The sequence below is a fragment of the Eurosta solidaginis genome, chromosome 4 (assembly GCF_040869045.1).
Source record: "Eurosta solidaginis isolate ZX-2024a chromosome 4, ASM4086904v1, whole genome shotgun sequence".
Classification (NCBI taxonomy): Eukaryota; Metazoa; Arthropoda; class Insecta; order Diptera; family Tephritidae; genus Eurosta; species Eurosta solidaginis.
In genome coordinates, this window is record NC_090322.1 from 122,714,559 (window position 1) to 122,727,890 (window position 13,332).

At 37.5% G+C, this 13,332-nt stretch overlaps 1 protein-coding gene across 1 annotated transcript in view; it reads right to left on the minus strand.

Moving 5' to 3' along the window:
- LOC137248160 (uncharacterized) overlaps positions 1–13,332 on the minus strand; it is a 427,220-nt gene that overhangs the window by 135,468 nt on the left and 278,420 nt on the right. Inside the window, exon 4 of the mRNA XM_067779021.1 lies at positions 2,249–2,322. The gene's annotated coding sequence lies outside the window, so the exon portion shown is untranslated. The remainder of the gene's footprint in view (positions 1–2,248; positions 2,323–13,332) is intronic.

Here is a 13,332-nt window from a genome sequence, read left to right on the forward strand (position 1 = left end):
AATTTAATTTCTCTAACTTCGGTGATCAAAAATTTAAAATCATTTTTCAATCAACTTTCTTAATATTTGCAGACTACCTTTCTTGAATGAATGATGAATTTTTTACTTTTTAAAACTATACTTCTTATTGAAAACTTGATTTTTCTTCATTAGCTCACAATTTTTCAATCATAAAATCCAAAAAAATTACAAATATACAACACATATTCAAGACTAAAAGTAATATAAGTGCTGCTGCTAACATAAGATGTCTTCTAGCATTTCTCTAGATGCGCCTTCCCAGAAAATACATACTGAATGGAACCGATGTACGGAAGTTGTAAGCTGTTTAACCGCTGGTAAGTTAAGCTTGATCGACACGCCTGGACCCGGCTTCAACATCCTCCATGTGCTATGATTGTCGAAAACATCTAGTTATATTTAAGGAATGATATGAGACAAAGTAAAATCGTGATTTTTAAAGTGACATCGTTACCATGATCTAAGATGATGATCATAGATGATGTTGGATGTTGTAGTCGTGTGTGTGTACAGCGGTCAAGTTAATTACTACCTGCGGTTCAAAAAGCTTACTTCCGAGCTTCCAGATGCTTTCACCCCCTAATGAAATATGATCTTTATATAGTATTTAGTTATGTATTAAATATAATGGAAAAATGAATCACAATCTTATTCACAAATGATTCCAAACTGTCATATAATATGATTGAAAATTTTCCTTAAATGTGATCAAAAAATGACTGTGAAAAGTAATCAAATGTTATTCCAAAAGAAGTAAAGTACAATCTTCCAGTAATATCAAGTATGATAAAAAGATGAATAAAAAGTGTTTCGAAATATGAATCATAAATGATTATTCAAGAATAATCACATTTATGGTATATTTTTCTCCCGACGATACGTTAATTTTCGAACAGAAAATGCTTTTAAATTTGAACGTTTTTAATCATCTTGGGGTATGATATTTGAATATTTTTTTATCAAAATTTTCAAAAAATGCTGGCTGGGCTTTGGAATCATGGCAGGAATAATGTTCGTGGTATTATATATATAAATAAATTAGCGGTACACGACAGATGATGTTCTGAGCCACCCCTGGACCACATTTATGGCGATATCTCGAAAAGGCGTCCACCTATAGAACTAAGGACCACTCCCATTTAAAATACTTTTTTAATACCTTTCATTTGATACCCATGTCATACAAACACATTCCAGAGTTACCTTTGGTTCATTTTCCAACATGGTGAATTTCTCTTATTTGACAAAGGATGAATGAAAATCGTTGCAAAAAACATCACCCTTGGTCTACAATTTGGTCGATATTTCCCAACGTATGTGATATGGAATTAAAAGCCACCTATAAACCACCTACGAAACCAACGCAGCTAAGCTCCCAGCTGAGTATGTAATGTTCGGTTACACCCGAACTTAGCCTTCCTGACTTGATCTTACTTAAATTTTTTGTTAAAGTTTTTCATATCTTTTACAAAAGACACATCCCAGCAAGTTGAAGTAACGTAATCGTCTATTAAGAACGAATGTATAGCTTATATGGTTGATAAGTCTCCGAACGTAGCCATTTTGAACCGCTGTCCTACCACAAAACGGACACGCATCAAATACATTATACCTCTGCCTACTCCAGCAGCTTTAGAGAAACTATTTTCGTTTGCCTCAATACTTAATACGACACCCCAAGGAGGTCTATCTGCGTTCCCGAGATGGTCGGGCTAGTATTTTATGGTGCTTGTTAACGGAGCGTACCAGATCTGCACCCGGAAAAGTACCATTAACATCGATAGCACTCCACAAAGCCTTCGGGGACTGTCTTTATCGCTACAACAACAACAACGAGGTCTATTAGATGAGAACTCCGTAGAGCTCTTGCTTCTAAAAATAAACAATTTCCTGTACGTTTCCTTTTATTTGCTGTTTGCTAAAAATTCAGGAGATTTTAAAATAAACAAGTTTAATTTGATGATGATATTCAGTTTGTATACATTTTCTTGCAAATATTTTCAGGAATTCACTGAAAAAATGATGTAGTGAGTTTCTTCTCTAAATGACTCACAAGTCATGACTGTGGGGGTGATTTTTTTTTTGTCCTAATTTAAACAAAATATGAATATCGTTCATAAACCAAAAAAAAAAAAAAACGTAATAAAATAGGATTTTAGATAATTTCCTAATGTTTTTATCAAGCACTGCAAATTATGTTGTGACCACAGAAATTTGGTTCGACTACCTTGATAAGTTAAACTTGGCCAAGCCATCACCGTCCAATTGCGTTACATATGCCATCCAAATAGGAAGACTTACCTAAAAAGAGAAAAAAAATATTGTTTATAATGCACGTTTGTTTGTGTACAATTCCACTTATTATCAAAGTCAAATAGTTATATCTAACGTAGAGCAAAATAACATACATATATATGTATTGCGATAGCACATAAAATATTGCTGCAACCACATATTGCGGCGAATATTAGCAATTTCGAAATATCCCTATGCCGCTAGTAAATAAATGCTGCAGAAGAACAACAGCAGTGTAAGCAGCTGAGACAGCAAAGAGTCACGCACTCATGTGAACACTAATAAAAAGAGCAAACGACATTACGGACACATTTACACAGTAGCAAAGGGTGCATACCACATTAGGCATATTAATAGCATTCAGTTGGTTTCGTCACAACTCTTCTCCCCTGGTCAATATCCTTCTGGAACAGCCTTTCTGAATAGTTAATTATTAACTTCTCGTTTCTGTATCCAATACTAGCAGACCTGGCAGACGTTGTTCTGCCCTAAATTTAGTCTATCTGCATACATTTTAATAAGCTTTTTCCCTCTAACTCTGCCCTCTACCTCCACACTTTTTCCTAATCCATTTATTCACATCAATAATTCAATCATTATGTCTACACATACGCGTGCACGCGGCGGAGAAGCAACGCACAAGCACATGCAGATATCTTATCTGAAATTCTCCTAAAGGTATGCAATTGTGATTGTGGAAGTGTCGCTTACACATACAAGCGCATGGGGTATGAGAGAAGTTATAAAAATTATACATCTCTAGCTGTAGCTGAGAAATTTATAACTAACTAGTAAGTTCTGGAATTAGAAAAGCCTAGAAATATGCAACGAGGAGGTCGGACAGTATAAAAGGGTGACAACAGTGGAGGCGAGAAGTCAGTTTCATTTGAGCTATCAATCAGTTTTGTTATTAAACAAGCTATTCGTTGCAAAGTATAAGTGTTATTGTGAAGTACTTTAATAAAGGCCATTTTTCCATTATTCAATATTGGAGTTATTTATTCAACAGTTTAGCGATACGAACGTTGGCAGAAGATTGCAAACAAGGGGAATTGCAGTAAGTTCGTTACAATTGGTGTCAGAAGAGGAATTATTGAATAAATTCCGAAGACTTCGAATACAACTTGGACATGCCAAAGTTAAGTGAACTGAAGATCCAGCAACTGAAGAAGGAGTTGGAGAGCCGTAGATTGAATACAACCGGCATTAAACTAGAACTCCAGGAACGACTACGACAGGCAATGGAATTACAAGGAATTGACGTGGAAGAGTATGACTTTCATCTTGATGGCGAGAAAACAACAAAAATGGAAGAGACAGTTACGCAGACAGTTACGAGCACAGACTTGAACATGATATTGGCTGCAATATCTGCTCAAACATCGACAGTGGCTTCTCAACTGGAATCGCAAGAGACACGTTTAACATATAAGATGGAAGCACAGTTAGAAGAACAGAAGACATATATGGCTAAGCAGTTGAAAGCACACGAATCTCGCATATCTTTGCAACTGTCAGAACAGGAAGCAAGGGTATCATCAAAACTCGAAGCGCAGGATGCAAAAATCGCTCAATTTCAGGCAGAAGTCGATGATTTGAAAGGTCGTATGGAGCAGTTACAACTAAATCGCCCAGCTGTTTCCGCAAGCAATCCGAAGGTAAAGATACCACCCTTTGACGGTTCTGTTCCTTTCCAGGTCTTCAAGCTACAGTTTGAGAAGACCTCAGCAGTGAACAACTGGAATGCGGAAGATAAAGTTGCTGCACTGTTCCTGGCATTGAAGGGGCCAGCAGCCGAAATTCTACAGACGACTCCCGAAGGAGAGCGGAACAACTATGAAGAATTTTGGCTGCTGTAGAACGACGCTATGGAAGCGAGCATAGAAACCAGATATTCCAAATTGAGTTGCAAAACCGCTACCAAAAAGCAAATGAGACATTGCAGGAATTTGCTTCAGATATTGAAAGATTGGCTCAACTTGCAAATGCGGCCGCACCCGTGGAATACACTGAAAGGGTAAAAATTAAGAGTTTCATAAATGGCATACGAGATGTGGAAACGAAGCGGGCTACATATGCGAATCCAAAACTAACATTTGCTGAAACGGTATCCCATGCACTGACCCAGGAAACAGCCTCACTTTTGAGTAAGCCAGCGTACAAAGCTCATTGCGTGGAAGTGGAAAGGCCAGACTGGGTAGACGCAATTTTGGAAGCATTGAAGGGTACGCAGCAGAAGAATAATGATGCAGTCAAATGCTTTAAGTGTGGAAAGCCAGGGCATATTGCGCGTTTTTGCAACACCAACCCTAACAGTTCCAACAATTTGGGTGGTCGTAAACGCAGAGCAGAAGGAGATGAGCAAATATCCAAGACCACTCAATCGTTAAACTAAATCGAGTCAGCCGCAAGGGGCGACAGCTGGCCCACGCAATTGAATGCCCCATAATCTCTATCTCGCAGGTTGGAAGAAGATCGAGCAATCTTACTGTTGGAGGACATGTGGATGGAAAGGAACGTTTGCCACCGGAGAGGACACCCAGGTAACTGGAGAAGTAGAATGTAAAGTAGAAATTGGGATCGTCACGGTACTACACAATTTTATAGTGGCAGATATTGTTGATGAAATCATAATTGGAGTGGACTTCTTAATCGACCAAGGCAACAAGATCGATATGCAAAGCAAGACGATGCGATATAAGAATATGGACGTACCACTTAATTTCGGCTACGAGAGAGGCTACAGCAATAAACGAGTGCTGGTGGAAGAGAGTCAGCAAATACCATCAAAATCAGAAGCAGTCATCTGGGCAAAGCTTGATGGAGATTGTGGGACAGACAAATTGTGGGTTGTCGAAGCAGCAAACAAATCAACACCGAACATACTTGTAGGAAAAACCCTGGCTATGACAAAACAAGATGGAAATATTCCGGTAAGAGTAATCAATGAGTTCAAGTCACCACTCAAACTGACAAAAGGAGCTATATTGGGAAGATGCCAAGAGGCTGGCGTAGTTATTAACTGTGAACAGCTCCAGGAACACGTTTCAACTAGCAATACTGATCTTTCAAATGACATCACGGCATGGACGGAGGGGCTAGATCAAGATTATCAGAATAAGGCAAAACTTCTGCTCCTAAAGTACGCGAAAATATTTGACCAGGATGGTCCCAAACCAGGCCGCACCAATGTTATGAAACGTCAAATTGACACTGGAGACGCGAGGCCGATACCTCAAGCTCCTCGTAATGTTCCACTGGCGAAACGGGAAGTTGTGAGTCACATCGTACAAGAAATGAGCGACAGCGGCGTCTTCGAACCATCAGCTAGTCCATGGAGCTCACCGGTAGTACTTGTAAAGAAAAAGGATAGGTACCAATTGCCAAGAATTGACGACACTCTGGACTCGCTATCTGGCACGAAATGGTTTTCCACACTGGACTTGAAAAGCGGCTACTGGAAAGTTGAGGTGAAGGAGGAAGATAAAGAGAAAATAGCCTTCAGTGCCGGTGATGATTTTTGGCAATTTACAGTAATGCCTTTTGGACTTTGTAATGCACCAGCTACTTTTGAGTGACTCATGGAACAGGTACTGAAAGATCTACATTGGAAAACATGCTTGGTGTACAGGGACGATATCATCGTATTGGGCAAGAACTTTGATGAACATCTTAAGAACCTGGAGGAAGTTTTCCAGAGAATAGCTGGCGCCGGTCTGAAGTTAAGTCCCAAAAAGTGTGCTCTGTTTAAAAAGGAAGTAAATTATTTGGGTCACAAGGTAACGACAGAGGGTATCTGCACTGCAAACGAAAAGATAGAAGTTGTAAAGATTGGCCAAGACCACAGAACCTACATGAATTGAGAAGTTTCCTTGGGCTGTGCACATATTACCGCCGATTTGTACCAAATGTTTCCAGCGTAGCCCATAGCCTCCATGAGCTTACAAGAAAAAATAAAGCTTTTGAATGGACAGGAGAAGGTAGTTGCATATTACAGCCGTTCGGTTGGAAAGCCAGAAAAGAACTACTGCGTTACGCGGAGAGAGCTGTTGGCATTGGTAGAGTGCATTAAACATTTTCATAAATAATTCTACGGCTATTCCGTGTCAGGACAGATCACGCAGTGTTAAAATGGCTTTTGCAGCTCCGTAATCCGGAAGGACAATTGGCACAGTGGATCGAGCAACTACAAAGCTATGACTTTTCCATTGAGCATCGGGAAGGTAGTACCCATGGAAATGCCGATGCAATGTCACGAAGACCATGTAGTTTGGAATGCAAGCACTGTTCAAGGGACGAGGCTAAAGAAGACATTATAGATGTCCGGATAATGACTATAACGTGTACAGATGAATGGGACAAGGAACAACTAAGATAGTGTCAGCTAGAAGATACAGATCTGTCACATGTTATGCAAGGGCTCGAACGAAACGAATGACCAAACAAAGAAGAGATGTTAGCAGAGAGTCCCTTTGCGAAGTCATATAGGGCACAGTGGAGCAGTTTAGATTTGATATCCAGTTGCCTTCATCGAGTATGGGAGAGTGAGGATGGTCAATGCAAGAAGAAACTGATAGCTGTTCTCAGAAAGAGGATTCCTGATGTGCTCAGCGAGCTGCATAATGGTCCAAGTGGAGGTCATCTTGGAATCACAAAGACGCTCGAGAAAATTTAGCAGAGATTCTATTGGGTTGGTTGCCGTCAGTCGGTCACCGAGTGGATTGCCAACTGCGAGGTATGCAACAGAGCGAAAGGCCCAAAACACGAAGTCATAGCCAGATGAAGCAGTATATTTCAGGTGCACCATTTGAAAGGATCGCCATGGATGTCAAAGGCCCATTTCCTTCTAGCAACCGCGGAAACAAATACGTACTGGTGGTTATGGATTATTTCAGTAAATGGCCAGAGGTATACCCAATCCCAAACTAAGAAGCAGAAACAGTAGCAGAAATGGTTACAAACGAATGGGTTGCAAGTTATGGTGTACCAATGGAGTTACATTCTGACCAAGGCAGGAATTTTGAATCAGCTGTGTTCCAAGAAATGTGCAAGAAGTTGGGCATTCGGAAAACACGGACAGCTGCATTGCATCCTCAGTCCGATGGTATGGTGGAACGTTTCAATAGAACATTTGAGGAGCATTTAAGGAAAGTAATAGACAAGTACCATAAGGACTGGGATACACACATATCATTATTCTTGATGGCCTACCGATCGGCAGTACATGAGACAACAGGCCAAACTCCCGCAAAGGTAATTTTTGGCAATGACCTTCGACTGCCAGCTGATTTGAAGTATGGGATAGATGCCGATGCGGAGACGAATGTCAAGAAATCCACTGATGTCTTGGAAGATACACGATCTGGTAAGGCAACGAACAAAGATTATGAGTGACAAGATGAAAGCGAGGTACGATAAAGCACTTAATTCGGAAGGGTTTCAGGAAGGAGATTTGGTGCTGCTATACAACCCACAACGGAAAAAAGTTTGTCCCCGAAATTTCAGTATAACTGGGAAGGCCCATACAAAGTTGTAAAACGGATCAACGATGTAGTGTACCGCATACAAACCATTGGCAAATCACGAACCAAAATGAAAGTGGTTCCTTTGGAGAGGCTAGCAAGGTTTAGATCGAGAGATTTGTCTGATCGGGACGATCAGACTTAGGTGGAGGGCAGTGTTACGAATATTAGCAACACTAAGGGGTACTGCCATCTCGAGGCCGATGCTAGGCAGTGACGTGAATTCACATCAATAATTCAATCATTATGTCTACACATACGCTTGCACGCGGCGGAGAAGCAACGCACAAGCGCATGCAGATATCTTATCTGAAATTCTCCTAAAGGTATGCAATTGTGATTGTGGAAGTGTCGCTTACACATACAAGCGCATGGGGTATGAGAGAAGTTATAAAAATTATACATCTCTAGTTGTAGCTGAGAAATTTATAACTAACTAGTAAGTTCTGGAATTAGAAAAGCCTAGAAATATGCAACGAGGAGGTCGAACAGTATAAAAGGGCGACAACAGTGGAGGCGAGAAGTCAGTTTCATTTGAGCTGTCAATCAGTTTGGTTATTAAGCAAGCTATTCGCTGCAAAGTATAAGTGTTATTGTGAAGTACTTTAATAAAGGCAATTTTTCCATTATTCAATATTGGAGTTATTTATTCAACAGTTTAGCGATACGAACGTTGGCAGAAGATTGCAAATAAGGGGAATTGCAGTAAATTCGTTACACTATGTAATAACCACCGCGTGAGGTATACGCAACTTATGTGAAAGTTAGAAGAAAATCGACCGACGCATCTCTTCAAACACCGGCGACCAACTAACACACATTTTATCCTTTCTTTTTATATATGTAGATTGGTTACATATATACATGAGTTTCTGTAGTTTACATATGCAATGTCATATGCGCTCCTTGTTGATATGTAGATGTGTGCGTAACTGTTTCATCTACTTAGATCGCTGCTGTTGTTCTGCAACATTTACTAGCGGCATAGTGATGTTTCGAAGCGCTTATATTCGCAATATGTATCGCCTAAAAATATGTCCGCAAATATCGAATCTGAACTAAGGCGTCAACAATTTTTTATACTCAGCTGAACATACATAGCTCAGATTATATTTAGTTATTTTGTTCGCAATCTATAACGACATAAATCGAGATACATATAGACTTTAGTTACATATATGAAAATGATCAATATGAAAAAACAAATTCATTCAGCCTGTCCGTCCGTTTGTCCGTGAACACGATAACTTTAGTAAATTTTGAGCTATCCTAATGAAATTTGGTATTGTCCCTTATCACTTATCGCTGTTAAATACGAGAAAAATCGAAGGGTAAACGCGCCCTTTTTATGCATATAAAATCACAAAAAACGTGATTATTTAGCACATAGTGCACCTACGATAACTAATCTTTCAATCCACTCTCGCAGTACTCGAAAAACCTTAAAAATTTTTACAAAATTGGTTAAGAACCACGCCCACTTGCATATTAAGTATTTTAAAAAGGATCGTATACGAAAGTAATAAGCAACATCATTGCGAACAATGACCTTTTATCAATGCTATTTTACTTTCAAAATGCTTATAAGATTGAAAATTAGAAAATTCAAATATTATTGAAAAGGGGCTTGTCACCGCCTTTGACGAAGCATTTAACAAATACTTCAATAAATGTGTGAAAAATTATTTAATAAACCTACCTCATTTTGATGATACCTAATGTCAAAACTAAAAAAAACTGAATTGTGTCGTTAATGCTCACAGCTTTGAATTCAATGTTCAGTTCCACACGAACTTAGACTTTGAATTTGGAACATATCTCCGCCATTTTGCTAAAAAATATTAATTCTCCGAGTTTGAGTGAAGGAGTTCACTAGGTTGACCATTGACTACTCTATGTTATATTAAAATTCTGAGTACAAAGCATGAAAGGAAACCACAATTTTTTACTGCTTAAACAAAAGTAAGCTTTAAAACTCGTTTTAACAAACATTTTGGTTTTTGCACATTCATGTTTCTGGCAAAAGACCGACGATATCTAATGAATCCATACAAATTGTAAGCTACAAAATTTATAACATTGCAATTTTTGAAATCAAGTTAACCATTGAAAGAAAACTTTATTATATTTTCTTGGACGTTAAATGAATTCTTTGCTATAAATTTATGCTTAGTTCGTTGGAAAGTTCATCACATTAAACGTCAGACAAAATCAAAGTAATTGAATTAAAAATGTCTCAAATAAAACAATAAAAAGTTAAAAGTTCTACTTTCATCATTAGACATATTTACGTCGCCTCCTCAGCGTAGACCAATTCACCAACTAAATTGGCAAATAATACGAGTCAAGTTTGAAGCAATGTCGCTAAGTGATTGGGGATTGGTGAATAGACCAGACGTTCAAAGAATGATAAGACGTTCAAAGAATGATAAGTTTTAACAAGTAAAGGTGTCTAACTTCGGGTGTAACCGAACATTATATACTCAGCGTGAGCTTCAGTTGCACATTTCATTTCAGATAAATTACTTTTCTACATAACACGTGGCACCGCCCACAGTGTTTCGTGTAGAACAAGCTAGCTGGACAAAATTATTTTATGAGATTTTCCGTTTCATATGCAGTCATTTGTTACAACTACGTAATTTTTTTCAGCATATGTTCTTTTTTTTATTTTTTTCCAAAATTTTACTTCATATGCATACATTTGCTTATTTCATATACAGTAACTCATGTGAATAAGTGACATAGATCCAAAAAAATTTAAAGGACTTAAGACTATTACTTAAGGATTTTACTTAAATTGAATGGACTACAAAATCTTAATACTCTAAAAAATTCTAAAAATTCGGAAAAAAAATTAAAATTTTTTATGGAAATTCGTCGAATTTTTCAAACATTTTTTAAATATAATTTAGTTTTTGTTATAGATCGTGATAAATTTTCTTATGGGAAATTATTTAAAATATGAAAATTCGTCGAATTTTTCAAACATTTTTTAAATATAATTTAGTTTTTGTTATAGATCGTCGTGACAAATTTTCTTATGGGAAATTAGTTAAAATAAATTTGCGAAAGCGAAAATTGTAAGAATTGCCCAAAAAGGGGTGTCTACTTATTTATGTGAGTGACTGTACATATGTACATACATATTTTGTATTTATTTGAGTATTTATCCTGGCACTACAATTTTTACAAAATTATTTTATAGTACCAGTCAAGAATGTAGAAGTGAATTACAATAATAATAATAACAATGTAAATAATTAAATGAATTATGTGAAAATAACTTATTACAAAAACTTAAAAAGTAAAGTATCATACAAAGTAGAAATCACAATAGATTTAAATTAAATAAAACCTGATCCAACAAAAAGTTATAGGGTAGGTTATCTTTTATAATTATGTTATTATTCGCTATCATCACTTTTATTCGATGAGTCACTTGTGGAATAGTCATGAGCATCAGCAACACTACTGTAAAAGCTTGAAACAACTGGGGTATTTATTGACTCCTCAACATTATCGGGGGACAGTAAATTTAAGACTTCTGAAGTCAGACTTTTAAATTTTTTCTTAGGTATCTCCCTAAAACTGTTAACTAAAGGATCCGATGTTATAAGCAACATATTCATAAGATCTCTATTCGTGGCTTCACGCGACTGCTTTTGTGTGTTACCATCCCTGAATCGTCTCAAATCTTTGTTACGGGCTTCCTGTGCTTCCTCAGAAAGTTGACCAATAGGTAAAATTGCTGATTTTATAATATCAGTACTATGCACTAAGATTTTATGAACTGTAACAGGCATATTAAACCATGGATTGAGATCGATGTATAGTTTTTTAGTCTCGACCGCAAATTTTTCAAATCTTTTGATATTTATATTGTACCATATGCTAATACGCGAAGGAGAGTGTCGAATCTTTTGATGAGCGTTACATCCAATCCCGTAATCTCAGCACTAGCCTCAGAATTTTCGAAAAACCTACGAGCAGTGTTGCCGTCATTGGTATTGCCGAAACCTGGTTTTGGTTTATCTACTATCAATCCAAGTACACTTTTAAATTTATTCTGGATTTCGTTGGAACGTAGCTTTACACTCTCTTTATCTGCCTCATTCCTAAGCTGCCATTTTTTTATTTCGAGGCTATAACTTATGTGAAGCAAGCATTCAAAACTTCTTATCCATGCATGGAGAGTAGACAAACCAGAACTAAGATTATCTCAGTTAAGTGTAACCGTAACTCATTATTCATATCTTTTGGAGTCGCACCACAAATATAACACTTTTGTGCGGAAGAAGTTTCAGTCAAAGCATTGCAAACTTTTCCGTCAATCATTGTTAGAAGCATATTGTGATTTACGGAAACTTCGTATTCTTCGAGCATGTACTTTGTTGGCAACAACGCATTTATCTCCTCTAAAACTTTGTTCGTTTCAAAAACAATAAAATCTTTCGTTTCTTTAGAAAAAATAAATTTAATTGGATGACAATACATGGTAGAAGAAGGTCGATGATTCTGCCAAACAATGTTACCCTTTTCATCCTCTAATTGAAGAGGAACGAAAGAAAATATAAACAAAAACTCATCAGTGTCAGCACTGCATGTAAACTTTTGCTTATATGTGCTATGGCCAGAGCTTCCATTGGAACCCCACTTGCTGATTTAAGTATACGTCAAGTTTGTAGGTAATAAACTAACAAAAACTTATTGATTTGCTAAAACTAAACGCTCAGCAGTTTTATCTAATACGGACTGGACTTTAATTTCCGCACGTGTTTCACCAAAATCAATTTCATTTGGATAGCATTCTGCCTTAGCTTTCCTTAGACTATAAAATGATGGATAAACCTTATGACCTGCCTTGATGCTCCACTTCCGAGTCGTTTGCTAAAGCTTCTACATTGCTCAAGCATCTTGTATCTGGCTCACATGTCATCTTTTTGCCGGATATTTGAGTGGTTTCCTGTGATTTTTTTATAATGTTAGCAACATTTCTGTTGCCGGACATACGCGTTGAAACTTCTGCCGCATAAAGTAACTCACCAGGACTTCTAGATTGCAAGAGGTCATCCACTCGACGCCGTTTGGTTTATTCACTGCAGCTAACAAAGTCCTTTCATCTTCCGGGGCCGGGGTTACCTGAAGAAGTGGTTGGTTGGTCTGATGGCAACTTTGAATCCACCGTTATTGTAAATGTGAAGTCTGGACCCGAAAGTCACTCTGAGTTTTTATTCAAAAATCGCTTCTTATGTCTTCCAGAAGTGTTCCACTTTTGATACAGCTTCGACGAATATGCCGATATTTGTAAGCTTAAACTTTTTATCAAATACTCGGCTGCTTCGCTTAAATCGTACTTAAGTACAACAAAACTCAATAATTCTTTATATCTGGTTTCTTTCGAATGTTGAACCCAAATGTCAAAAAACTCCGTTCTTGGTACGGTTATAACTAAACTGCTTTGTGTTGTAGATTTTCCGACAGGTTGAATAGT